This window comes from Chamaea fasciata, unplaced genomic scaffold (genome assembly GCF_029207755.1).
Source record: "Chamaea fasciata isolate MVZ Bird 193981 ecotype frontalis unplaced genomic scaffold, bChaFas1.0.hap1 SCAF_2, whole genome shotgun sequence".
NCBI classification, from domain to species: Eukaryota; Metazoa; Chordata; class Aves; order Passeriformes; family Sylviidae; genus Chamaea; species Chamaea fasciata.
The window spans coordinates 45,182,375-45,188,374 of record NW_027094087.1 but is presented as its reverse complement, the minus strand read 5'-3'; the positions used below and the strand labels follow the sequence as shown (position 1 = coordinate 45,188,374).

Below are 6,000 nucleotides of genomic sequence, written 5' to 3'. Positions count from 1 at the left end.
CATTACTCTGTAGAGCAGCTATTTCTAGTCCATCACCTGTACAGCTCAGGACAGTAGAGGGAAAAGAGCTCCAGACTCTGTAGAAATCCCTAATCTCACCATTCCAGTCAGTCCTGAAGCGCTTGTGAAGTGCTGTCCAGCTTTTTAAATGAAGACTGACAGGTTGGGATGACGTGTTTCTGACAGCTCTGGATCAAGGGGTGGGGCAGCATTCTACACTTGCATTTGGAATTCCAAGAAACACAATTGGCAAGATCAGAAGGGTTCTCAAAGGAAAGGTTTCTTGGTTTCCCTGGAGGACAACCTGACAGGTTAACAGTGACCAAGGGGAGAGAATGAAAAATCTTAGAAATGTCTTGAATGCTGAGGTCTGCTTTATGCAATTGATCACATGAATAGGAATATGAATGTGAAGTTAATAAGGAGATGAGTTTGAAAGTGTGGAAGTGCTGACAGGTACCAGTGCCAGCTTGGAAAAGAGAAATCAAAGTCGGGATACTACTGGTAACTCACAGACTTCTGACTCTTGATGTAATCAGCACCAACAAAATTAATTTAAGGAAGTCCTAAAGAGTGTCACCATACTATGTTGGCAAAACAGAGACAGAACAGTAAATATATTTGCTAAAACTGCTATATAGACAGAAGTTTTAACAGAAGACTTCTTCAAATTGTGAACATCTAAAATGTAAACATTCTTTGACACAGAAGGAGTGTTGAAGAGCAAAATAAATAAGCAGAAAACCTATTACTTCTACTGCGTAAGCTGAAAAAATGCAAAAAGTGAAGAAATAAAGCAGCAAAATGTCAAGAAAAAATTGAATTAAACAGAACCAATCACAGAATTTGATCTGTTACCAGAAACAGCTCAAATTTGTGTTACGCCTTGAGTAACATCCCTTAAAATTGTGTTATTTTGGCCTTCTGTCTTGCTGTCCTTTCACATCTCTTTGACTGCCCCGTGCCTGGAGCTTGTATTGTGCTCCTGAAACCTAAGGTTATTCAGGACCATATCTCTTTAAAAAAACCCCCACACAGACAAAGAAAGAAAAAACCCAGGCTGGGAAGGGGGAGCTAAAGCCTCTGCTGCATTGGGCTGTTGGGATACATCGGCTGCAGCAGTGGACACACATCCCTCCGCAGCCTGCTGATTTTGCAAAAGAGGGGGCAAAGGATCATTTTGCAGTCCAGATGCTGTCAAACCCAAGCAATCAATGGAAGGCACGGCCCAATGAGCAGACGAGCATGTGGAAGCAGGTTACGAAGAAATAGTGAAATGCCGAGCTTTGTCCCGGCCGACGCTGTAATGTAAGTATGAGCTCAACAGCAGATCCCGTGGTCGCTGCAGTTGTTTGCGGGAGATGTTTTGTGGGTGTCCTGATGCTTTTAGCACTTACAGGTGGAGAAAGCATTAACTGTGACACGTTTCATGGTGTATTTAAGCAAGTAACTGTATTGCCTGTGTCTCTACAGGATTTTTGAGTGACTCACAGGCTGCAGTGTGTTGGTAGGGTGGGTGAAGAGTAAGACTGTGCACATGAGCTTATTCTTCTTTCCTGATGGCTTTTCTGGGCTCTGCTCTATAGATGTGCTAGCAGATTGCTGCAGCACCACCCTCCCTGTACAAAGGCCTCTCGCTGAATTTCAGCTCCGCCTTCAAGCACTGGGATGCACAATACATTTTTTCATGCTCCCTAGAATTGTTTGTCACACAAACTTACTTTATCCCAACTGCATTATTTTAATTTTTCTCATGTATGCAGTTGGAGAAAGCTTATGAAATGTCAATAGTTTTGTGTGCTACTATCAGGAGACTAGTTCTTAACGTAGCTCTCCCAAAGAGACTGCCAAGTATGATTTGTTACTCAAAGGAATGTACACTTTCCTATCTTTGGTCTGTTGCTAGCTGAAGTAGATGTATATATTTTTGAATGTAAGCCTTTTTCTTACAGAAATCCAATGCCTTTCTCTTTGGCAAATTTGCTGCTTTTTACTCTGCATATGCCCTAACGATCTAGTAATGAACTAGCTTTAAAAACAAGAGAAAAAGCAGAGCTAGGGCAAGTTTACTGCACTGCATTTCTCAGCAATTTTTTTTTGTAATCAGACAAATTTTTTTATTGTAGCTAAAACTTCACATATCAGCAGAGTGAAAAAAACCACAAGTAGTGAGTACTTCCTTGTTATTTCATGAGATATTAATTTTGCTTTCATCTAAGTACTGCATAAAGCTGTGGTGATTTGCTCTAAGCCAGAGAATGTCATTTATTTGATGTCCTCTGCGGCTGCACCTTGGTACTTAACGCGGCTGCTGCAGAAACCGCCGGGAGATCTCACTCCAGTGTCGGGGAGGTGACAGCAGGGTAATGGTGATGAGCAGCCTGTGTGGGCCTGCTAAGGAGGGTGGGTAGCTGTTGCAAGGAGGAGCCTTTTTTGTGCATCTCCTTTGGGATCTGACAGAACTGCAGCTTCTGATGCTGAGGGCTGCAAGGTAATGCACCTGTGCCCCATCACAATGATCACCTCGGTGGGGATGTAACGCAGAGCCCCCCTCACATCAAGGAACCCACAGAGAAGATTTACCATCATTGCTTTGGAAGTTGCCCTCACCTTGTATTCCCAGAGGTATAAGAGCTCCATCAGCAGTCTATTTGCAGAACAACTTCTTATTGCTTGCTATCAGAAACTGAATTAGAAGAAGCCAAATTTACCTCTTAATGAGCTTACGGCAAATTAGTGTTACCTAGGGGAGTGCTCTGGCAGTGATTATTGATGCTGAGGCTTGGTATTGTCAGTGTTCATTCTTGTCCCTTCCTCTCCTGTGTCTTGTCCTTCCCTCTCTATTCCAAGCAGAAACTCTGGTTTGCAAACAGGATATTCAAAGATTAAGAAAGTAATCATTTGCAAGAGTACAAAAATAATAAAAAACCCCTCAGTCCCATGTAACAAAGTTCACCTACTGAAACCGTGCAGGGCTGTTCGATAAAATAGTTTTACAGGCTGCTTACTGTTGTGTAAAGACAGTGGGAAAAGTTCAGCTCCTGTGTACTTCCATTATTTTCAGCAGAATTACACTGAGATGAATTTGGCATTTTTGGGGGCAACTCAAAACCCTTTTGTTCATCTGTCCTTCTTTCTTGACTGCTTTCCTTTTTCTTAGATGTGATTTTTTTAAATGACCTCCAAGGCAACAGGCACAGATTTATAGATTATAATACAGACGACCTAAGATGCTCAGGTTTGGGCCATATTTTCTTTCTGTTAATGGAAGCACAGCAGCACTTCCAGAAAAAACTGATGTATGACCTATCTAAAACTAGCCCATGGTCATTGAACCTAACAATTTTTGTGGGCCCTTGGACCCTACTCTCATAGCAGAGTTTCTAATATACTGGATTAGTTTTTATGTTAAAATACAAAAGTGTAGGCTTTACAAGGCAAAAAAGCATTTTATTGAAGAGTTTAAACAGTGTCTAATTGCTCAGTTTGTATGATCCCTTGGAATAACACACAGAACTGAAAACATGCATGTCAGATTCTGAAATATTTGATCTTTTGGATGATTTAGTCTTTTTTGAAAAAAGTGTTAATTCACTCAGCAATATTTTTTTGTCATACACACAATTATTCAGCAATTATTTCTGCCTCAGCTAAGAAATATAACAACTCACACAATTATTTGGGACAGTAGGTTGACATTTTTCTTCTAAGTGGGTATTTAATGGGTATATTTGCACTTTAGCAGTCTTGAGCTAAATCTTTAAATGGGGTGATCTAGTTCATTATCATTTTTTGTCTTCTTTTTGATCAGCTTAGCAAAAGAGTCATTGTTTAGAACTTCTAGCAAGTTGTTGGTTGTGATGGAGGTACACCAGAGCTGTGAGAAAGGAAGGTTTCACATTGTCTGTGAAGACCTATATGTGTTTATGTGCAAAAAAATGTGCAGCCATGAAGGTCAGACTAGAAATAAATGAGGCTTAGTTGTCTTCCCTAAAATTACCTGTAGAAACTTTCTCTACCCAGGTGAAACCAAAATAAGTTTTATTTCTGATAGGTGATGATTATACTCATGAGAGGATAGGCCAGGTGTTCTGATCTCCTCTGGTGACTTCACAGGAGTGCATGAATGTGTCTCAGACCATTCTCAGTGGTAAGGTTTGGTTTCTTTTTTCTTACAGGAGAATGTTACAGCTGGTTGCATATACCAATCACCACCTATTTCAGATATGACAGCTGGTGGAAAATAGCAAAGGTCAGAGCTGAAGCACTCTGGTGTCCCATGAGGAAGGAAATAACAATGTTAGCATTTAAATTGCTGTTTTGTCTGGGATAGAGTTAATTTTCTTCCTGGTAGCTGGCACAGTGCTGTGTTTTGGATTTAGTATGAGAATGATGTTGATAACACACTCATGTTGTAGCTATCGCTAGGTAGGGCTTACTCTAAATCGAGGACATTTCAGTTTGCCATGCTCTGCCAACAAGGAGGCACACTGGAAGCTGGGAGGCAGCACAGCAAGGACAGCTGAGCCAAACTAGCCAAAAGGATATTCCATCCCATAGAATATCATGTTCAGTATGAAAGCAAGTGGGAGGAGCTGGTTGCTGCCTAGGGATGGGCTGGGCTTTGGTCAGCAGCTGTGTTGTGCATCACATTTTTCAATTGAGTTTTGTTTCTGTCTCTCTTTTTGTTGTGTTCCTTTGCATGAAAATGATAATTATTATTATTATTGTTATTGTTTTTAATTACATTTCTTAACCTATTCTCATCTCAAGCAAAGGGTTTCACCTTCTTTCTGATTCTCCTCCTCATTCCACTGGGAGAAGATGGGTGAGCAAAACATCTGTGTGGTACTTAGCTGCTGGCTGGGATTAAACCACAACAGAGTGTTAGTTAAAGCTTCAGTGAAGCAAAAGGAACAGCCTTTTTTTCATTTTAGGACACACGAATTTACCCCTTGTTAGTATTATAGTATATTATATTATATTTATATTTTATATTATGATTACTATACATTATATTATATAATTATTCTTTGTTAGTTATATAAGGTGCAATGTGGAGCTCTGCAGAGGCAAAATTATTTTCCTATTTTAAATGATGTAAGGTGAGATCCTGGGGAATGTGATAATCACTTCAGAGTGGTCTGATGTGCTTTACAAGAAAACACCAGCTGTTGCCAAATCCTGTCCCATAAAATCATTCACACTATGAAAGAAATTGCTAATGTTAGATGTCTGGAGACCTGCTGGGAGAGAAGGGGACTTGCAGGATTGTGCCCTTGATCCTTGTTTGTGCTACCTGCACTTTCCCCATAAAATGCCTCCTTTAAACTTTCCCCTTCCTTCTCAAATTTCTCCCTCCATACTGTTCTGTGTCTCCATATCAGGACAATTCCTACATGAAACACCACTTCTGACCAACTTCCATGAGTTTTCTTTGTAACAGCAGTGTCCCCAGCCTGCCCCAATCCTCCAGCAGCATCTTGCATTTCTCCTACTCTCCAGGCCACAGATGTACTGCTAAATAAGAGGTAGGGAACTAAATACTGCTCAAGTCCTTAGCTCTGTGTGCTCAGAGGTGAAGCAAGCTCCTGCCTGCATGTTCTGACACAGGCTGTCTGACTAGGGCAATCCATGGGTAAGAGAGAGAGCACTGCGCACTGGAGGATGATTTTTGCACTGTAGAGTGATATAAAGCCTCATTCTGGGTGCCAGCATTTTTCAGCTCACTACCTTCATTCTCATATTGGACTGGTGTTGAAAATATTTCCCCGGATCTTGGCATTTGCTTGTGTTACCCCACCTTGTGCCAGTCAGGATCTCAGCCTAACACTGTTGATCCACCATAGTAAAGTTGATTTAAGAGCTGAAGAATTTAAATGTTTTAAATAGCTTTCTGGTTTGTTTTGGTGACTCCTGTCAATGGTAAAAACATCTCTTTGACTCACGCTGGTTGTTTGATGTTTATACAGTGTATGTATGTGGACACAGGGACATCCC

General features: G+C 40.9%; 1 protein-coding gene across 1 annotated transcript in view; it reads left to right on the top strand.

Annotated features, from left to right (window-relative positions):
• Nucleotides 1-1,068: 1,068 nt before the first annotated feature.
• The window catches only part of SACS (sacsin molecular chaperone), a 57,856-nt gene continuing 52,924 nt past the window's right edge, over nucleotides 1,069-6,000 (top strand). The window contains exon 1 of the mRNA XM_066175870.1: nucleotides 1,069-1,308. The gene's annotated coding sequence lies outside the window, so the exon portion shown is untranslated. The remainder of the gene's footprint in view (nucleotides 1,309-6,000) is intronic.